The following is a 21,775-nucleotide window of genomic DNA, read 5'->3' as shown; positions in this document are numbered from 1 at the left end:
CTGGTGATCCCTGGGTAAAGACTCCTAGTGCCCGTGACAGTAAGATCAGGCCATGACAGACCCAGATGTGGAACCTACCGCCAAAGAGATGCTGCAACATCTGGTTAGCCGTGTGGAGCAACAGGATGCCCGCCAACAGCTGTTACTTCAGTGTTATCAGTCATTAACCTCCCAAGGAACATCTGGACAGACTGTGACAGCTACTACTGAAGCTCCTGTGCTTTCCTCCGTTTCCCCATTGCCATCCCAGGTGTCTATAGCTTCCACGCTTCACCTGCCTACTCCGTCAAAGTACGATGGAGACCCCAAAACTTGTAGGGGTTTCCTTAACCAATGTTCAGTCCATTTTGAGCTCCAACCTCAAAATTTTTCTACCCATCGTTCCAGAGTGGCCTATCTTATCTCTTTGTTTTCAGGACAAGCCCTGGCTTGGGCCTCCCCTCTGTGGGAGAGGAACGATCCAATATTACAAGATAGTGCCAAATTCATTTCTACATTCCGAAGTGTGTTCGATGAACCAGGTCGTGTGACCTCCGCTGCTTCCAGCATCCTCCGTCTGCGACAAGGATCTCATACTGTAGGCCAGTACGTCATTCAATTTAGGATCTTAGCCTCTGAACTTCAGTGGAACACTGAAGCCCTAGTTGCCGCCTTCTGGCAGGGGCTTTCCGATAAAATTAAAGATGCACTGACTACCCAAGAGCTTCCTTCGTCACTTGAAGATTTGATCTCTCTATGCCATCGTGTTGATATGAGATTTCGTGAAAGAGAGGCTGAGAAAACGACTTCTGCTAAAGCACCTTTTCGCTCTAACCCTCAATTTCGTCCAGTGTCACCCGCTGTGATTCCCATGGAGATTGGACGTTCCAAGTTATCTTCTGAGGAGAGGAAACGAAGAGTCAAGAATAGACTCTGTATCTATTGTGCTGATTCCACTCATGTCCTCAGCTCCTGCCCTAAGAGATCGGGAAATGCCAGGCCCTAACTAGTTCTGGAGAGGTGAAGTTAGGGTCCCTGGAGTCCTCTCCATCGTCTATGAAGTCTAAAGTCTGCGCTTTTGATGTGACTATTTCCTTTGCTACCAAGACCTTTGAGTCACAGGCATTGATTGATTCCGGAGCAGCAGGAAATTTTATTTCCAAATCGTTAGTTAATCAATGGTCTCTACCAATGATTACCTTAAAAACTCCCATTACTGTGACGGCTATCGATGGATCACGTCTCATCAACGGTCTCATCACCCAGAGTACGTCTCCAGTAACCCTTCAGATTGGTGCTCTGCATCATGAAGAGATATCGTTTTTAATTCTTCCTGTTACGACAAGTCCGATTGTCCTAGGCCTTCCATGGCTTCAGTGTCACTCTCCCCAGATTGACTGGCGCACCCCTCAAGTCACGTCTTGGGGGCCTGAATGTCACCATCATTGCCTTTCCCAAGTCATTCCTCTCAAGGTACAGCAAGCTTCCATTTCAGCTATTTCACCGGGACTCCCTCCTCAATATGCTTCATTTACCGATGTTTTTGATAAAGCTCAGTCTGAACGTCTTCCTCCTCATCGTTCTTGGGATTGTCCGATTGATCTTCTTCCTGGCAAGACTCCTCCCAGAGGCCGGGTCTATCCACTCTCGTTACCTGAAACTCAAGCTACATCTGAATATATACGGGAGAACCTCCAGCGTGGGTTCATTCGACCTTCCACCTCGCCCGCTGGAGCTGGGTTCTTCTTTGTCAAAAAGAAGGATGGATCATTACGCCCTTGTATAGATTTTCGTGGACTCAATGCCATTACTATCAAGAACCGGTATCCCATTCCGTTGATCACTGAGCTATTTGACCGCATTAAGGGAGCCCGTATTTTTACTAAGTTGGATCTTCGTGGTGCTTACAATTTAATCAGAATCCGTTCCGGTGACGAATGGAAGACGGCGTTCAACACCAGAGATGGGCATTACGAATATTTAGTAATGCCCTTCGGGCTGTGTAATGCCCCCGCTGTTTTCCAGGGTTTCATCAATGAGATCTTTCGGGACTTATTATATGTATGTGTCGTTGTCTACCTGGACGACATATTGATCTTCTCACAGGACCTGCCTTCTCATCACCAACATGTGGCAGAGGTCCTCTCCAGACTACGGAAAAACTCATTGTTCTGTAAATTGGAAAAATGTTCATTCGAATTACCCCAGATTCCATTCTTGGGGTATATAGTTTCCGGAGTTGGCCTGAAGATGGATCCAGACAAAGTAAATGCTGTACTACATTGGCCTCAGCCAACTACTCTTCGTGCCATCCAGCGTTTTTTAGGTTTTGCCAATTACTATAGACGCTTCATTCAAGACTTTTCATCCATTGCATCTCCTATTGTGGCCCTAACTCGGAAAGGGGCTAATACTAAGCAATGGTCATCTGAGGCTCTCCAAGCCTTTCAAATTCTCAAAGAGTCCTTCTCGTCTGCTCCCATTCTTCGACAGCCTGATGTGACACTTCCCTTCTTCCTAGAAGTAGATGCCTCTAATGTGGGCTTAGGAGCCATTCTCTCCCAACGCTCGGAGCAACAAAAATTACATCCTTGTGCCTTCTATTCTCGGGGTCTTCTGCCCGCAGAGAAAAACTATACTATCGGGGACAAGGAGTTGCTGGCCATCAAAGCTGCATTGGAGGAATGGAGATACTTGTTGGAAGGAGCTCGCCATCCGGTGACGATCTTCACGGATCATAAGAACTTGTCATATTTGCAATCTGCTCAATGCTTGAACCCTCGTCAAGCAAGATGGTCTCTTTTCTTTTCCCGTTTTGAATTAATTATAACCTTCAAACCAGCCGCTAAGAACAAGAAAGCTGACGCTCTATCTCGAGCTTTGGTGACGTCCTCTGATGTAGAAGAGGTTCCCAACCATGCTATTCTAGACCCCAAATGTATTTCTCTGGCTGCTTCATCCACCAAAATGCTACCATTTGGGAAGACCCTCGTGCCTCCTACTCTGAGGAGGAAAATCCTTTCGTGGTTCCATGCCTCTCGTTTTTCCGGACACGCCGGTGAACACAAGACCTTTGAGATTCTCTCTCGAAGTTACTGGTGGCCTTCAATGAGGAGAGACGTCAAAGAGTTTATTGCTTCCTGTGATTTATGTTCTCAGTTCAAATCCTCCCGCAGAACTCCAGCAGGGTTGCTGCGACCACTACCCATTCCGTCCAAACCTTGGACCCATATTAGTATGGATTTCGTTACTGATTTGCCACCAAGTAAGAATCACAATACTATTTGGGTAGTGGTAGACAGATTTTCGAAGATGGCTCATTTCGTCCCTCAGTCCGGTTTACCTTCCTCGTCTACTCTGGCTGAACATTTCATTAAAGAAATCTTCCGCATCCATGGATGTCCGTCTGAGATTGTGTCAGATAGAGGAGTACAATTCGTTTCCAGATTCTGGCGGGCCCTTTGTAAAACCTTGGGCATACGATTAGCACTCTCATCATCGTACCATCCGCAATCTAACGGACAAACGGAACGAGTCAATCAAGATCTTGAGACTTTTATTAGGATGTTCTCTTCAGCCAACCAAGACAACTGGGTAGAATTGCTCCCTTGGGCTGAATTCGCCCATAACAACATGTACCATGAGTCATCATCCAAAACTCCATTCTTTGTGGTTTACGGTCACCATCCGTCTTTTCCGGAATTTCCTGCCCTCCCACCCACCCAAGTTCCTGCTGTGGAGACTGCTTGTCAGACCTTCAAAAATATCTGGTCTCAGGTCAAAACCTGTTTAAAGAAGACATCTAACAAATATAAGTCTTTCGCAGATAAGAAGAGGCGGGCTATTCCACCACTAAAAATTGGAGATCGGGTTTGGTTATCTACCAAAAATATTCGTTTGAAGGTTCCATCTATGAAATTCGCCCCTCGTTTTATTGGTCCATATAGGATCATTCAAGTTATCAATCCAGTATGTGTTAAACTTCTTCTTCCTAAGAATCTTCGGATTTCCAATGCCTTCCATGTGTCCTTACTCAAACCTCTTATTATCAATCGTTTCTCGACTCCTCCCTCAGCACCGCAGCCAGTTCAAGTTCATCAGGAGGAGGATTTCGAGATTACTGAGGTATTGGATGCAAAAATTTCGCGAGGAGTCCTCCGTTTCCTCGTTCATTGGAAGGGCTTTGGTCCTGAAGAGCGTTCATGGATCAAAGCTGAAGATCTTAATGCTCCTGCCCTTCTGAAGAAGTTTTATTCCAAAAATCCGGACAAGCCCGGTTCCAGGCGTTCTGTGCCCACCTTTAAAAGGGGGGGTACTGTCACTCACCGGACTGTGAGTGCTTCTTCCCGGACTATTAGGAACCGTGGACGTCCTCTATCCTGAGGGACTGCGCATGCGCAGCCCTTTCCAAACCTTCAGTGTATGTTCCTTTAACTTAATTGGCAGATCAGGCAACCTCCCTATATTAAGCACCTGTGGTCAACACCACGTTGCCTGATCTTGGAGTCTCATTCCTCATGAGTCTCTGAAGGTGTTCCTGTATTACTTGTGTATTCAGTGCTGCTGATTCCTGTGGTTTCCAAACCACTTCTACTACTGTGGTTCCATACCACTTCTACCATCAACTGTATCATCAAGTCTGTTTGCTGATTTCTATCCGCTGCCTCCGTGCACTCCAGCTTTTACCTCACTCACCTGCTTCTCATCAAGTCTGTTTGCTGATTTCTATCCGCTGCCTCTGTGCACTACAGGCTCCTGCTTGCAACTCGCCTGTGTTCAACATCGTGACTGCCAGCTGACTACTATCCGCTGCCTCTGTGCACTACAGTCTCCTGCTTGCAACTCGCCTGTGTTCAACATCGTGACTGCCAGCTGACTACTATCCGCTGCCTCTGTGCACTACAGTCTCCTGCTTGCAACTCGCCTGTGTTCAACATCGTGACTGCCAGCTGATTACTATCCGCTGCCTCCGTGCACTACACTCTCATCTCATCTTTGCTGTGACTTCCTCGAGACTGCCACTTTTCATTACCATCTGCTACGCTTCGTGATCTACAGCTCCTGCCCTGCGCTGCACTCCTGTTTCCCATCGCTGTTGGTTCCTGTGGTTGCTACTGGTTACCTCCGTGTGCCGCTGAGTCCTGCCGCTGTGGTCAGCGCTATCGTCCATCTCCTGCTGATCCACTCTCCACGCCTTCACGTGTTCCACTGGCCTCTACCCTCCTGTCAGCATTGGATTTGTATCTCTTCTACTACCCTCTGCTGGATCATCTCCATTCTCCTGGGTTTCCTATGAGTCCAGTTCCACGTGTTGCTGACTCCTGTGGATTCGTGTCCCTGTCGGTCTACTCACCTGTGCGCTGCACCTGCTAGACCGCTGCTTCTCCTATCCAGGGACTTCCTATCCAGTCGGCCTCCAGCCGCTCGGGTACCGCTGCAATCCCATCTGACTGCTACTGCTGAACCACGGTATGCATACTTCTCATTGACTGTGCTGTGTATTGCATATCTTGCTGGACTGTGTTTGGTTCTCTCTGGAGTCTGCTATCCGCTGAGTCTATTGCCATCATTGACTGTGTTATCATTGTGCTGGACTACTTCAAGAGACTTTCTAGATTGCAGACCTGATCAGTCATTTACATATATATATACCTATATTGTGCATATTACTGTGGATCGTGTATAAGGTGCCTGTGTATATCCTGTGTTGCAGTCTTCCCCCGTGCACCTCCTCACATATATATGCAGTGGTACAACTTGCTGATGTCAGACCACTGATCCCTGTTTCCGGTATCACCTGTTCCATTATCCTCTCACATAGCAGTGGTACAACTTGCTACCGCAGACCACTGACTACCTGGATACCTCCACTTGGATTCCATTCCTTCACTCAGACAGCGGTACAACTTGCTACCCGCAGACCGCTGACTCTCATCACCTCCTTGTTTCTGTTGGACATTCCTCCTCACTATAGCAGTGGTACAACTTGCTACCGCAGACCACTGACTACCTTCACGTGTCCTTGTCCATACAGTTCCTTGTGTATCATTACCTCATTATTACCAGTGTTGCTAGTCATAGACTTTCCTGAGCATCTCATCGGTCATCATTTCATGTTCCGTGATCACCCAGCTACCAGAGTACCCTATTACCATCTACATTGCTCTGGTAAGCTTACCATCTGGTGATCCCTGGGTAAAGACTCCTAGTGCCCGTGACAGTAAGGTAATAAAATCAGAGCAATATGTAGCTTCTCTACAGAGGGACTTAAATAAACTGGAGGATTGGGTGGCCAAATGGAATATGAGGTTTAACATAGATAAATGTAAGGTTATGCATTTAGGGATCAAAAACAAGCACACAATCTATCAATTAAATGGGATTAATTTAGGGGAATCTATAATGGAAAAGGATTTGGGAGAGCTCGTAGACAGTAGACTTAGCAATAGTGCTCAATGTCAAGCAGCAGCTGCAAGGGCAAATAAAGTATTGGCATGCATAAAAAGGGACATAGATGCAAGGTAAGACAGTGTAATTTTTTCACTGTATAAAACGTTGGTAAGACCTCATCTGAATAAGGAGTACAGTTCTGGGCTTCACTCTATAAAAAGAATTACTATGTACAAATACATTCAGGGTCAATTCAGAGAACATTCATGGGAACTTTTTACCCTAAGGACTATACACAGGACACACAGTCATTCCCTAAGGTTAGAGGAGAGGAAGTTTCACAACCAGCAAAGGAAGGGGTTCTTTACAGTAAGGGCAGTCAAGATATGGAATTCACGGCCAGCGAAGGTTGTGATGGCAGATTCAATAGATATGTATAAGAAAGGGTTAGAGAAATTTTTAGCAGAAAAGTGTATCAAGGGATGTGACCGTTAATTAAAATGAAGGATAGTAGTAGATATAGAGAAAAAATAAGAATACAATATTGGGTCTGGAGGGATTTTTCCCGATTGAAACAGATTGGCGGTTGCTTAATCTGGATTAATTTTAAATATAAGTGAGGGATCGCAGGAGATTCAAAATAGGTTAAACTTGATGGACTGGTGTCTTTTTTCAGCCTCATCAACTATATTACTATATTACATTTTTCTTTTCTTGTATCTCTTTGACATCAGCATTTTTAGAGTTGCCCATTTACATCGGTATAAATATGCTTTCATTACATCCAAGTATTAATTTACACAGCTTCAGTTGAAGAAGTAGTTAAATAATAATATGAAGTGAAGTTTGCAGAGAAGCTACCAGTTTTATATTAAATATTCAGAGGACCCTTAGGTTAATATCAATTAATAGTATATCTAATAGTAGAATCTATATACATGTAGATACATGTATAACATTGGTCAATGTGGAAATTTAGAAGTGGCGGTATGGAAAACATAAGTGAATGAAATTTGATAGTTTTATAATGAGGGCAATAGGAGAAGTGGGGGTATAGCATACCACCTTATACACCCCCACTTCCACCACTGTGTATACAGGGCCTGATTAAGGGTCACAGCCGCCCCAGGCTACTACACTAGTTCCCCCCCACCCCAGTGTGTGTGTAAATAAATTTTTTATATATATAGATATATATCTGTAAATAAAATTGTAAAACATTAATACATTAAACACACTTGATTATGCACTTCCTCTCTTATCTTGCAGTGTAGACTACCTGGTGTTCTCTTTTGCATGTTCTTGGAGTGTTGTCCGTTGGCTTCTGGAAACTTGGGAGTCCTGTATTTAAAAAAAAATTGCAAAAAATATTGCAAAAATTGTATTATAGTGAAAAATTTTAATAAACCCTGAATGATACAAAACAACCCCCTAGTACAGACAGACAATAAACTATATGAAAATTATTTACACTCCTATAGTAACATCTACCAGCCCTGTCTATCTAGTATTTAGCATTCTAGTGACCGCTGAAACCACAGTCAGCATCAACATCACCGCCACACAATACAGAAATCCTGCCCTCTACAAGCTATTTCATCACCTCCCCACCAATTCATCCCCCTGTCATTATTATCAACCCGCACCAGACAGTTTATGACCCCCCCTATCCAATTCACTAACCCCCCCCGTAGCCAGTTCATTACCTCCCCATTGCTTTTTCATTAATCTCCCCTATCCAATTCATAAGCCCCCCTCTAGCCAGTTCATTAATCCCCATTTTCACTTCATTAATACCCCCCCTCTAGCCATTTCATTAACTCCCCCATCCAATTCATATGCCCCCTCTATCCAATTCATAAGCCCCCCCTCTAGCCAGTTCATTAATCCCCATTTTCACTTCATTAATCCCCCCCCTCTACCCTTCATTAACTCCCCCATCCAATTCATAAGCCCCCCCTCCAGCTAGTTCATTACCTCCCATTTTCACTCCATTAATCCCCCCTATCCAATCCATACTAGCAGATCATTAATCCCCCCATATCCAATTTATAAGATCCCCCCCAGTCATCTCCCCCCTCCACATCCGATGTGTCACCCCCCTGATATTTAACAAGCACTTACCTTGCTGTCTTCTGTTCTCTTCTGACCAGACGCCGGCGCTTCTGTCATCTTCACACGCAGCTAACAGCATCCAACGCTGTTAGCTGCGGGCGCGCTCTGTGTGATTAGTGTGGTCACGTGAGATGTGAGATCTCACGTGACCACACTAAGCAATACACTGATAGGGCAGCTAACAGCGTTGGATGCTGTTAGCTGCGTGATTGGGTACAGGAACATGCGGGACCGCCCCCTTGAGGCCAGGGGCGGCCCCATTAGAGGAGAAAGAAGCCGATCACCGGCACTTGAAGAAAAAAAACCCCCCAAAAAAACCAACAGCTTGTCAGTGTTCCGCGCTGCGCCCCCCCAGGACTCAGCGCTCCAGGCTGCAACCTGATCAGCCTAGTGGTTGATCAGGCCCTGTGTGTATACATACAGTATATACATGCTTGTGAATACCTGCATGTCAAATGAATCTGTAGTGCTATACTGTTGACTGGCAAAATGTAGCTCCACCAGCGTGGTCAAGATCTTTCTTGCATATATGTTTAACTGCCTCATGGTCCCTGATAAATAACTGCCAAAACCTTTGCACTCTCCCATCCTCCAATCTCACGTCATGGATCCTTGGGTATTTTGAATCTGTACAGTGCGTGACAGTGCAACTTGAAACTGGACTAGGTCTGCCAAGCAGTGTAGTCAGTCTTGGTCCTGGATTCCTCTGCATCAGTAAAGAAAGAAGGTGGTAGAACAATATGAGCACATCAACCAACACCTTACTTCTCACAGCCACGAAACATATAACTTCTTTCTCTGTCTTTGATCTCCAGCCAGACTTTTTCTGAATTGCTCCAAGTCAGTAGCTTACGGTCATTTCTCTTTTCACAGCAAAATAGGGTGGCAAACATGTAAAGCAGACAATCTCTACTGTCACAGCTATTCTACAGCAAATCTTGCATTCAAAACAGAAATCAGCAATAGCCTATCCATAAGTCCACAGCATTTTCAGGTGAATCAGTTCAAAAGTACAAAGTCCGTAACTGATTTGGAAAATAAGCTCAAGAGACAGATCTGAGGGAAAGCTGCCACGCTCTTCCAGTAGCATGTATTTCAGGAGTAAAATGGGAACGTTATAATTAATTAAGGGGTGGTACAAAAGTGATGGCACAACTTTGAAGTTAATTTTTTTTTCTGGCATTTCCATTGTTAACTTGACCTGCAATTTAAAAAAGGTTGCACAAAGCATTCGGACAGACTTCCCAATAGTAGAAAGTAGGCATTTTGCAAGACCATCAAATAAGAGCACTGAACAGACATATGTTTGCATATATTACAGTTAGCAAAGGAGACCTTTAAATTCCTGTAATATAACTGATTCACAAGCTTATCACATGTTGCAGAAAACAGTGATCTATTAAAATAAATGTAGGCAGAAAAAAGTACATTAAATTTTAGTTTGTAAAGAAAATGAAAATCATTGATGCATCGGGAAATGACCCTTACAGAAATTGAATAATGCAATATTTATTTTTTACCTGTTACCCTGTTTTACCATTTGTTAAGATCAGAGGGGATTTTTCATCAGCTAAACTGCTTATTATTGTAATATGTATATGTATATGTATATGTATATGTAAGTATCGGTAATAAATGTATATTTATAGATCATTAATAATATATGCACCATATCTTCTTGCAAGGTGGAAACAGCAGCAATGAAACACTCACAAGAATTTTGCAGAACAGTCTAACTTTCTTCTGGTCTTGCACCTGGTTCCACTTATGACTCATACTTCCTATATGTTGATATACAAGCCTCTTGCTGCTGCTTGAGCCATAGAGCTCCATATATGCCCATGACAGCCACGTCAATGCAATAAACTCATTTTCCGTGAAAAGGTTTAAAAAATGAAATCCCTATTGCATTTAAATGTAACTAATAGTCTGCATAGAAAACCTACTGCTGAAAGGACACGTCTTTATGTTTTCTCAAAAGTTGCTCCACCGTGCATTCCCTCATGAGTCATGTTATTAGTCTTCAACTATTACTGTTTTATTTCTTATAATTCTGTTATATCTTGTAATGAATGTATTTACATTTTGATGTGGTATCATTGACACTGGCTTTGATGAATATTGCATACTTGCCTACTCTCCCGGAATTCCTGGGAGGCTCCCGAATTTCGGGGAGTCCTCGCGGACTCCCGGAAGAGTAGGCAAAGCTCCCGCATTTGCCGAAATTCACGGCAGGGAATGGAGGGGGCGGGGCTTAATCACACCATTAAGCTCTGCCCTTCCATTTAATGCTGTGAATTTTGGCTTTTTATAGCCCTCCTCCTACCGCATGTTACATGACTTCTCCCCCCGGAGATGGCACATATGCTTTTGGCTTCTCTATAGTTAATTCGCTAACTTGTTATATTAAGTATTCAGAGTAAAATATTGTTCAGCAGGCAGTTATAGACCCAGTGCTCTGTATCTCCTGGTGAACTCCAAGGGCTAGATTTACTAAACTACGGGTTTGGAAAGTAGAGATGTTGCCTATAGCATTCAATCAGATTCTAGTTTTCATTTATTTAGTGCATTCTGCAAATGACAACTAGAATCTGATTGGTTGCGATAGGCAACATCTCCACTTTTTTAAACCCACAGTTTAGTAAATATACCCCCAAGTGCATGGTAGGATTTCACATCTAACAACAGTTTTGTAATGGAGAAAAAATAAAGGATGGAATATGTTAAATAATGGCTATATATATAAAAACACCCGCATCACTGGATATCTATAAACTAAGAGTAACTTTTGTTTTGGTTTTATTGCCAATTGTAAATGCTGGTATTCTATAAATAAATGTTAATAACAATAATAGTAAATAAAAATAATGGCAAACTTACCAATCACAGATGTTGTCTGTGTGGGTGATCTCAGTATGGTGTTAAACAGAAATGCACTCTGCAGTAAATTCCTTTATTGGTACAGCACCCAGGGCCAGCACCACCATTGGGCAGCTTTAGGCAGTTGCCTAGGACGCTAGGTTCTGAGGGGGCGGCACTGTGGCAGGGTATCCACACTAACAATGTCTCTGATTAAAACACTGTTAATTAGGCGGGCAGGGCAGTGCAAGTGGTGGTATTGCCCACCTGTTATTTCCCCATAACGCTGTTCTTAGGTGTAATGCATCCCTCTGGCACCTGGCTATTGGCATCGTCATGACCTCACAAAGCTGTCAGCGGAGAGGAGCCAAGAGGGTCCAGGAAGGAAAGGGAAAGCAAGAAGTGGAGATGCGGACAAGAAGAGAACAGAAGAAAAGGTTATCACACTTATACGGAGAAAACAAAGGGAGGGAGGTTGAAGAAAATGGGGGGAGAGGGGACTACAGAAAACATGAACAGAGGGGGCAGCTGAAACCATGAACAGATAAGGCTACATAAAACATGGAGAGAGGGGCTGGAGAAAATAAAGTGAAAGGAGGGGGGTATTTACGTTTAGATATCCCATATTTGCACACTGTTTTGTTCTCCCCTGTTGCTATCTATTAGTATACTTAAGTTTACATCTGCAGAATACATTAACACATAAACAAGGTAATGTAAATGGCATACATACAACATTAAGCCGTTTATTTATTCAAATCTTGTGGGCCTTATGGCATGTGAGAAAAAAAGCTGTTTGTCAGGGGGGGCATGTTTGAAAGTTGGTGGGCAGGGGGGCCATTTGAGAGAAAAAATGGTGGGGAGGTGGGCATGTGCAACAAAAGCTGGTGGGCAGGGGGACATGTGTGAAACAGCTGGCTAGGGAACCTAGGGCTGGGTTGCATAAGAGGGAAAAGCTAGTGGGCAGGAGGCATGTGAAATAAGCTGGTGGAATGAAAGTGGCATGTGTGACATAAGCTGTTGAGTAATGGTGGCATGTGTAAGAATAGCTTGTGGGCTGTGGGACATGTCAGTGTGTAACAGGTGAGTGATGTTAATTTTGTTTTGCTTTGTTCTGAAATCTAACCTCCCCTCTAGATATTTTGCGTTTGCTCCTGGGCAGCGGTGAAGCCTGGACAGCATTCTGTGTCAGACACCAGTACATCTGGACATCAGTGCATTTGGACTTCACCTTACCAGCCAGCCAGGAGGAGGTCAAAGCTCCTATTTTTATTTTACATATGCCAAGTGTGTGAGCAGCTAGGAGGTGGGAATTGGAGGGAGGAGGAGCAGTAAGCTGAAGCTTTTCCTTGCACCGATCCTGTCAGCACACTCTCCACTGAGACAGATGAAGATAGCGTTGGATTGGATGCTCAGAGCATATATTTTTTTATGCACAAACGAGACACACATTATTTATAGACTAAAATATTTTTGATGCATTGTACCTCATTGGACTTAACAGAGATTTCACCTGTACCCAGGAGTACATTGAATCTTGCTCCAATATGTTTCCACTTAGCTCTAAAATAAGGGGCAACCCCTAAAACATGGGAAATCAATGCTTTTTTAGTTTCATTACACACCCAGATCACATATAGTAGACCAATTTGATAGAAAATAAAATATAATGAAATTCAACAAACTTTCTATTTATGTTTGGGATGTCTTTAAAGCATATATGAGATGATGTTTTAGTTCATCAGTATTTATATTAAAATGAGTGAGTACAGAGGAGGAGGATACAGTGTGAAAGAGTGTATAAGAAATAACATAGACCAGGGAAGGAGGGAGTGGAGGGTCCTCCAAAGGAGTTACTCCCTCCGCTTTCATACTGCTGCCCCTGCAATTTCACAGGTTTTCAAGCCGAGTTTTTGCTGAGGCACAAAGCATCCCAGCTCAGAGACCCCTTTCACACTGCACCTTGGACCCGGGAATTTCCCGGGTCGACCCCATTCATACTGAACACGAGTCTGCCCTGGCAATAAGTGTGAGTCATCACAAGAGGAGCTTTCATTGGCTGAAATATATTGAGGTCATTTAAAGGGGACTAGTTTTCTTGCAAACAAAGATGAGGTCAAAGTGGGTGGTGACTGTTTACAGCATTACTTTAATCATGGCCGACGAGTCACTATTGTGTAGCCCAAAGTTCATGTTTTATTGTGTTTATTTGTTCTTTTATACAGCAAATGAGAGCTTGATGCAGTTGCTAACACTGTGCTATTAAAAAAACTCAATCTCTGGCGCTAATGTAAAGCACATACTGTGCTACCTTGCACAGTGTCATTTCAGGAGGAGAAAGGAGCAATTTATGGTGCAGAGGGAGAATACTCGGCGTCTGTATATGCGCAGGAGGAGAGCTTTTCTCAGGGCCAGCATTTCCTCCATATTGAGATTCAGTGCTGCGTCTAACTGAACATTGTGTGCCAGACAACGCAGCCACGGAAAAGCTTTCTGGTCTACTGTAGAATCTTTTGAGGACCAGCAATGGATGGCACACTTTCGTATGTCATGTGGGACATTTCAGTATGTTCTGGACCTTATCACCGCATTAAACTTCAGAAAACCCATTGCACCAAGTAGGAGGCTAGCAATTGTGTTGTGGTGGTATGCTACCCCTGGCGAATAACGCACAATCTCCTGCTTGATTGGAGTGGATATATCCACAGTTTGCACTCTAGTGCATGAAGTCACCAACGCATTGCTAGAAGCCCTTTACCGTCGCTTCATCACCTTACCCGAAGGACAGGGACTGGATGACACCATCACTGGATTCCTGCAACGTGGATATCCAAGTGTGCTGGAGCAATCGACAGGACACACATCCCTATCATTGCCCCACAGACAACCCTGCAGATTACTACAACGCAAAGGCTGGCACTCCATCATTCTGCAGGCTGTTGTTGACCACAACTATTGGTAAGCATCATTATTATTTTAATGTGACTGTGTCTTATGATGTGTATTGTAAGACAAAGGTAAATATATTTTATTTTCAGTTTCACAGATGTCTTCATTGGCTGGCCTGGACGTTCCCATGATGCCCAATTCTGATCTGTACCAGATTGCAGAGGACAGACAAGATGGCTGGTTGTTCCCTAGAGAGGTAAATATCTATATTTTGTTGGATGATGTTTTCATCAGCTAAATAATACATTCATATATTTTTTGGTATTTATTTACTGCACCTGTTCCTCTCTAGATGTTCCGCTTTCAATACACTTAAAACATATACCAGCAGGTGTACTTTGCTCTGTAACCTACATTTGGGTAACGTGTTTATGTTTTTTTTTTATTTGGAGCTAGACATTATAGATTGAAAGATTAATAGGTGTACTGATTCTTTTAAATGTTCCAATATTCTCTGTAAAGCACTAATGAAATTTAATGTGATATATTTCTTTACAGAAATCAAAGTTTGTGAATGGTGTGGAGACCCCTGTACACATCATCGGCGATGCAGCTTACCCTTTGCGGTGATGGTTGATGAGAGGCTTCACACAGCAACATCAACTCCCTGTCGCACAGATTCACCCATACTCTCAGCTCAGCACGGATGGTGGTAGAAAATGCCTTTGGACGCTTGATAGGACGTTGGTGGCGTTTATTGAAGCGCAATGACATTGACACCAAACTTATGCCCCATGTAGTTGCTGCTTGCTGTATTTTACACAATATTTGTGAAATACAGAAAGAGCAGTTTCTACAAGAGGGTAATGTACAGGAGTCTGAACCGTCAGTGCTTTCTGTGGACTCTATGGGTTATGAGCTAGAACGCACAAATACCTCTGCAGAACTCATTCGTACCACCATCACCGCCAATCTGTCCTCCATTATTGAGTAGAGCAGACAAGGGATTAGTAAAGAAAATATTTTTATTCAAAATGTTTTGTTCTTTGTTAAATGGTACATATTTCTTCATATGCACCTATATAAACTGCTGATTTGCAAAAAAATGTAAAAATATAACAATAGTAAAAAAACATATAAATGTATGCACGCATGTGTGCAAACAGTAGTGCAAGTCTACACTTTCTTTCAGTGTTTGTTTAGATCACAAAACATTTTTTACTTTAAATAACAATATACATATTGTTGCCTTACACTCAGACAATAACAAAATTAAAATTGTCCTCTATATTATTTCATTACCTACAACTGCCGGTAATATGGGTAGTCTTGATTTGGTTGACTTGCTGTGTATTCAGGATTATGGACAGTAGTTGGATATTCTTGGTTATGGGTAGTAGGTGGGTAGGCAAGGTTATGTGTAGCCATTTGTGTTTGATGATGTGTGGTGCTTATTGGAGTACCTGAGTTAGGGGGGAACATTTGTTGGTCTCTGTTATACATGGGGTAAGGCGCCTCTACATGTTATGGCGGTTGTGCATGTCCCTGCATTCTTGGCAGGAGTCGATCCAGGTAACCCATCATACATTCACGGTTCTCACGAAGAATACGCTTTTTCATACCCATGATTTGGGTTATGAAGTATCCCTGGAGCTCACGCTCATTGACCATGAATCTTTGGAGACGTGCATCCTCTTGGGTAGTCATAGCCGTATCCATTTCCTTTAGGTGGTCTAACATCACTGTGGTCATGCTTTTGGTAGCTATTTCATCTTATTTGGTCTCTTTCCCTTTAGGAACATTGTAAACTAGAAATGGGAAAAAGAAAGGAAAAACATTAGGATCACTGAGGATGACAGAATATTGCTGCAAAATTAAATAGCAATCTTGTAAGCAGATTTGTGCTTGAGCCCTCCTCCCTCCTGCGCAATAGCTTCACGCTGCAACATATATGTGTTCATGTTTTAATATGTTTGTATGTTTAATTTAGGAGTCTAGTAGTTGTCGTTGTAGGTTTGTAGATGTAGTTCTACGTTTGTAGATGTAGTTTTAGTTTTGTAGATATAGTTGTTCTGAACATGTAGTTGTTGTGTAGTTTTTTTAGTTGTAGTTGTGCCTGGTTGTTAGTTTAGTAATGTTACAATTTCATTAATTTAATTTATTTCATTACATTTACAAATTAAGAAACTTATTGTTTGAGCGTAATGTTGTGCTCTGCGGTGATTGCAAAGGTTGGTTCGCTGACAACGGTTGTGTCTCTTGCATGGACTGCGTATCTACTGCAGGCTGTGCTGATGCCAAAGGTTGTGAATCTTGAAATTCATCTGCAGACAGATTGATTGTTTCTTCTGCACTGTTGGACCACTCCAAATCGGCATGTTCCTCTACTGACTCATCACTAGACACCATTGCGGGCTGGCTAGACTGACTGCTTTCTGGTGGAGGAGTAGGAGCATCCCGGCAACTAGATGAAGATGGGATTTGAAAGTGCTGAATTTCCAAACACCATGTTGCATTGTTCATAAAACGGCCATTCCATTCTCGTAGCATCGCTTTTCCAACGGTTGTTATCATGGATTTTTGCATATTGTTTATGCAGGGATTTTAATTTATACACAACCTGTTGCTGGCTGCGCTTTATTCCACGTTGTGTCATGATTTTTGCAATGTTTGAATTTGAATTAACAGTTGCATCCTTTACAGTACCTGTAATTTGTCTTTTTATCTCGTCCTCCCCTCTGATACTTAGCAACTCTCTGACCTCTTCTTCCATCCAAGGTGACATTCTCTCAATGCTTCTCCTTCTAGACTGTTCTGCAGCAGCATAACGATGACGTCATCCTAAAGCGTCCCAAACACCCAATCAGCTTCTTTCTGTGAGACCTGGGTTGAAAAACCCGGGTCGCACCATTCATATTGCACGCTAATCAGGGCCGACATGGGAATTACCGCTCCAAAAGTCCGGGTCTAAATTCCGGCTTTTCAGACCCGGGATTTTTCACTGACATCATTCATACTGCGCTTAAACCCGGGTTGTCTGGGCTTGCCCCGGCAAAAACCCGGGTTTTTCATGTAGTATGAATGGGGTATTACTTATACCACTTTCACATTGCCGCCCCTGCAATTTCCTGGGTTCTTCAAGACGAGTGTTTGCCGTGTCACAGAGCATCCCAGCTCAGAGACCCTGCTCACACTGCACCTTGGGCCCAGGAACTTCCTGGGTCGACCCCATTCATACTGAACCCGGGTTTGCCCTGTCAATAAAGTGTAAATCAGCACAAGAGGAGCTTTGATTGGCTGACAAAGATGAGGTAATTTAAAGGGGACTTTTTTTGCACACAAAGATGAGGCCTAAGTGGGTGGTGACTGTTTACTGCATTGCTTTAATCATGGCCGGCAAGTTACTATTGTGTAGCCCGAAGTTCCTGGTTCATTTTGTTTTTTGGCTGTTTTATAAAGCAAATGAGAGCTTGATGCAGCTACTAACACTGTGCTACCTTGCACAGTGTCATTTCAGGAGAAAGGAGCAATTTATGGCAGGGAGAGAGAATACTCAATGTCTTTATTTGCACAGGAGGAGAGCTTTTGTTAGGGCCAGCATTTCTTCCATATTGAGATTCAGTGCGGCAACTAACCGAACAATGTGGGCCAGAGAACGCAGTCACGGAGAAGCGTTCTGGTCTACTGTGGAAGCTTTTGAGGACGAGCAGTGGATGGCACACTTTTGTATGTAACATGGGAAATTTCAGTATATACTGGACATTATCACCCCAGCACTTTCTAGACAGACCACAAACTGATTACATTTGAGTTCCGTTTCAGTCACTTTAATATCAGCACAGCTGCAGCTGCGGTTCTCAAATGTAGTCAATGAGTGAGAACTACATTTGAGAAGCACCGCATCCTCAGTACTGATACTAAAATGGGTGAAACTGAGTTGCTGTGTATGCCCTGTGCGCAGCAGCTCGTCCGACCTAATTGGGCCTTTCCTAAGCTGAAGAACAGGACAATTTGTAAGAAACACTAAAATTTTGTGTATCCCACCTGTGAGTATCGTTCTTTGTAAGTTTGTTTTTTTAATTAAATTTGTATGCAGGCATATATTCACAGGCACATACTAGCTATTGGTGGAAACTTTTTAATTCAAAAATACTTTTCTAATTTACATTTAGTAGGTCTAAGCCAGGTTTAAACAGTTCAGACCTAAAGTATCAGAATATTGATTAAGATTTAATAATAGATACTTGAAATCTTGAACAACTGTAATTGAGACCTTTAATATTTATACTTGCCAACATGGGCAAGATGATTCCCGGGAGGTCCGGGGTGTAGGTGGGTGTGTGGGGGCGGGGCTCAAAGAATGGTGTCATTAGCCCCGCCCCCAAAATGGACATCGCTACTCTGGACCAATAAAAACAGGAGCGGGGCCTCAATGACGCTCCCATGACGTCACCAGGCCCCACCTCCTCCGTTTAGTTTTACACAGATGGCCAGGATCAGGGAGAAGTGCCTGCCCTCCTGGGAGTCTGGGAAGACTCCCAGAAATTCTAGAGCCTCCCGGAATGTAGGCAACTATGTTAATATTGCTTCTATTGCCATAAATCTCTTTAATTAAAATATCTAGAACAGATGTTGGAGAACCCAGTATAGTTAACGTAAAGTGTATTTTACAAATCCATTTTCTTATCAAGCCAGGGCAGCTTTCATGCTGCAGGTCTATGTATACTTATTTTAATGTCTTGTTTGATGACTTTTTTTGCAGCTATATGTATAAAAAGTCCAATACATACATGTTGAAAGTATAAGGCCTACAGCTGATACTATGCAAATATGCTGCTAGTATGTGGTTGTTTTTTAAGTTTAGGTTCAAAAAGGCTGTGTGTGTATGGATGGCAAGGAATTATGGATGTGCAGGTTTAATTGGTGAGTCTCACTAAATTAAATTTTATACCTGCAATTTTATTCACATAAATTATATGTAAATAAACTTGCAGTTATAAAATGTGTAGCAGGTAGATTATATATATATATATATATATATATATATATATATATACTTTAACAAGTTAACCCGTGCATGATACTCATGCATTCTAGTCAAATCAAGCTACTTAAGGTGTTAAAAAGGTTCTTGTCATGCATTTGGGCCTAGCCCAGGCCTCCTCAGGGGAAGAGCGTTACTTCCCGACGCAAGCACCCTTTTTTAACGTGGTTTTGTCCACATGTCACCACCTCATCATTTTTCTCCATCACCTCATCCTTCATCTTCATCGCCACATCCTTCATCAAGCTACTTAAGGTGTTAAAAACTCCCCACTGTCACCCCCAGCAACCACCAACCACTCCCAACTGTCACTTCTCCTTCAAGAAATATATAGGTCAGTGTATAACTCTGCCCAGCAGGTGGCGCTGCAGCTTGTTTTTTTTTTTTTCACACACGCCACTAGGCATTTATATAGTAGATAGAAGAGTCAATGGGAGGCAATGGGGACAGACATAGAGGCAAGGAAGCAGGGCCAACAAAGGGGCAGACATAACAGCCTGAATCCAGCTTCAGCACAGCCTGAGAATCAGGAGGTCACAGATATTTGTAGGAATAACAACACATTTCTCCATTATTTACACCTAACTACATATTTCACTGTAAATGAGTAATGTAAATGTAGTTTTTCACTTAAGCACTCCCACAACACCCCCTTTGCAGCGATACATAGTTTTAGGCGGCCCCAGTCATTGGTTTCCCTGGTGGGCCCTATATATATGTGTATATCAGCATGTTGGAAGCTGGTCTGGCAATCTAAGGTTGTGAGACATAATGATCACATTTGGAATTTTAAATTGCATACACAACAACCAGATGAGATGCTAGACCTTGTTTTTCCGACTTTTTGGAATGCACAGCCACATTTAAACAAAGCATAATTTATGCATCGAATATGTGCCTTTGAAATGACAATTTTGGGTCAAGTTTAGTAACGATACCATTAAATGCACTGTAGATTATTAAGAGATTCAACATATGCACAATGCTAGCTAGACCTATTACTGGTAATGTCAGCAACATTTAGCTTATGTAGGATTGGGATTTGTGGAACAAATGTGCCCAAAGCCAGCTTAGTTCAAATAGAGAAATGTACAGTGATAAGAATATTAGTCTGTTTTATATATGGATATATTTCTATTAATTATGTTTTTAAGTATAAATGCATACAATACTTTCATGACATTTTTTTACAGCAAAATGATGACACTCCCCATCCTACCTTTAAGACAACAGGGAATTTAAATTAATTTGGGAATGTCAGTAACGTCTTTTGTCTATTTAAATATATTTCATTATCATAAACAATTATTTTTCTTCTAAATTTTAAAAATTCTTAACATCTTTTGAACATGTGATCACTGATTTATGATTGTCTGAATTCGTTACATGACAAAGTCTTGTATTGCAGGTAGGAATTTTACGTAGGTTGATAGTGAACCTTTGGTACCATTTTAACTTAATTGTACTTCTGAGGCAGTGATACGCTGTAGCAATGACATAATTTTTTGTATTTGCTATTGATTTATCAATATAGCTGTAGAGACAATTTGTGCCAGTATAGTCAACCATCTATTCCAACTTTACCGACATCCACTCCATGCTCTGTGTGTCATTGTGCTAGAGGAGGACAGAGGGTAACATTTGGATTTAATAAAGCATTCATTTCTGTACTACGGTTTAGGGGGTATTACAAGCCATAAATACACTACTACATAGTCCCTGTTAAGTATTTGTGTGCAATTTGCATCTGATGCTGGTTATTCTTGTCTACTTTTGAAAAATAATTTCATAGAGAACACCAAGGCACCACAGGGGGTATGTCCTGCAGTGCTCAAAAGACATGTCTAGTTCCATGCATGTGTGTATGTGGTGCTGCCCAGCACCACCAGGTGGCACATCATATATTTAGATAAATACATATGTATGTATATTTATTTTTTTGCCTATATATTGGATACAGGCCCTCTTCCCCTCAGCCATAGACTCTGTAACCTCAACCCACCTCTCTCTATCACTCAGTCCCTCTTCCCCATATGTCTCTCTATTCCCCACCTCCCATCCTTCACTCCACCCTTTTACTTTCTCACCTCCTCTTATTCACTGATTATTTAGTTAGCTCCCAGTACACTGTAACAGCAGAGCACGATGGATGCTGGGACATTGCGTTGCAACACGTGATTGACAACACAGCACGGATCCAAGTGGGGAGTCTCCCAGACATTCAGGGAGAGTTCAGTGAGATTCAGCTAAATAAAGGGAATATCCTGTATATAATATATATCTAGAGCTGTATCTCACTCTTATATTCTGTGTGCAAGACAATCTCACTGGCCAGTTATTCTGAGAAAGAAGAATAATTAATGACTACATTTCTGTGCTGGATAGCAATGGCCAATTTCTTGTAGAAAACCTCCTTCTGGTAATCACCTGCACACAGATGTAGTCATTCATTTTTCTTCTCCCCAATGTTTCCTCCATGTGGATGTAGAGTGATGATGT

The sequence above is a fragment of the Mixophyes fleayi genome, chromosome 3 (assembly GCF_038048845.1).
Source record: "Mixophyes fleayi isolate aMixFle1 chromosome 3, aMixFle1.hap1, whole genome shotgun sequence".
In the NCBI taxonomy this organism is placed as follows: domain Eukaryota; kingdom Metazoa; phylum Chordata; class Amphibia; order Anura; family Limnodynastidae; genus Mixophyes; species Mixophyes fleayi.
This window is presented reverse-complemented; position numbering follows the sequence as displayed.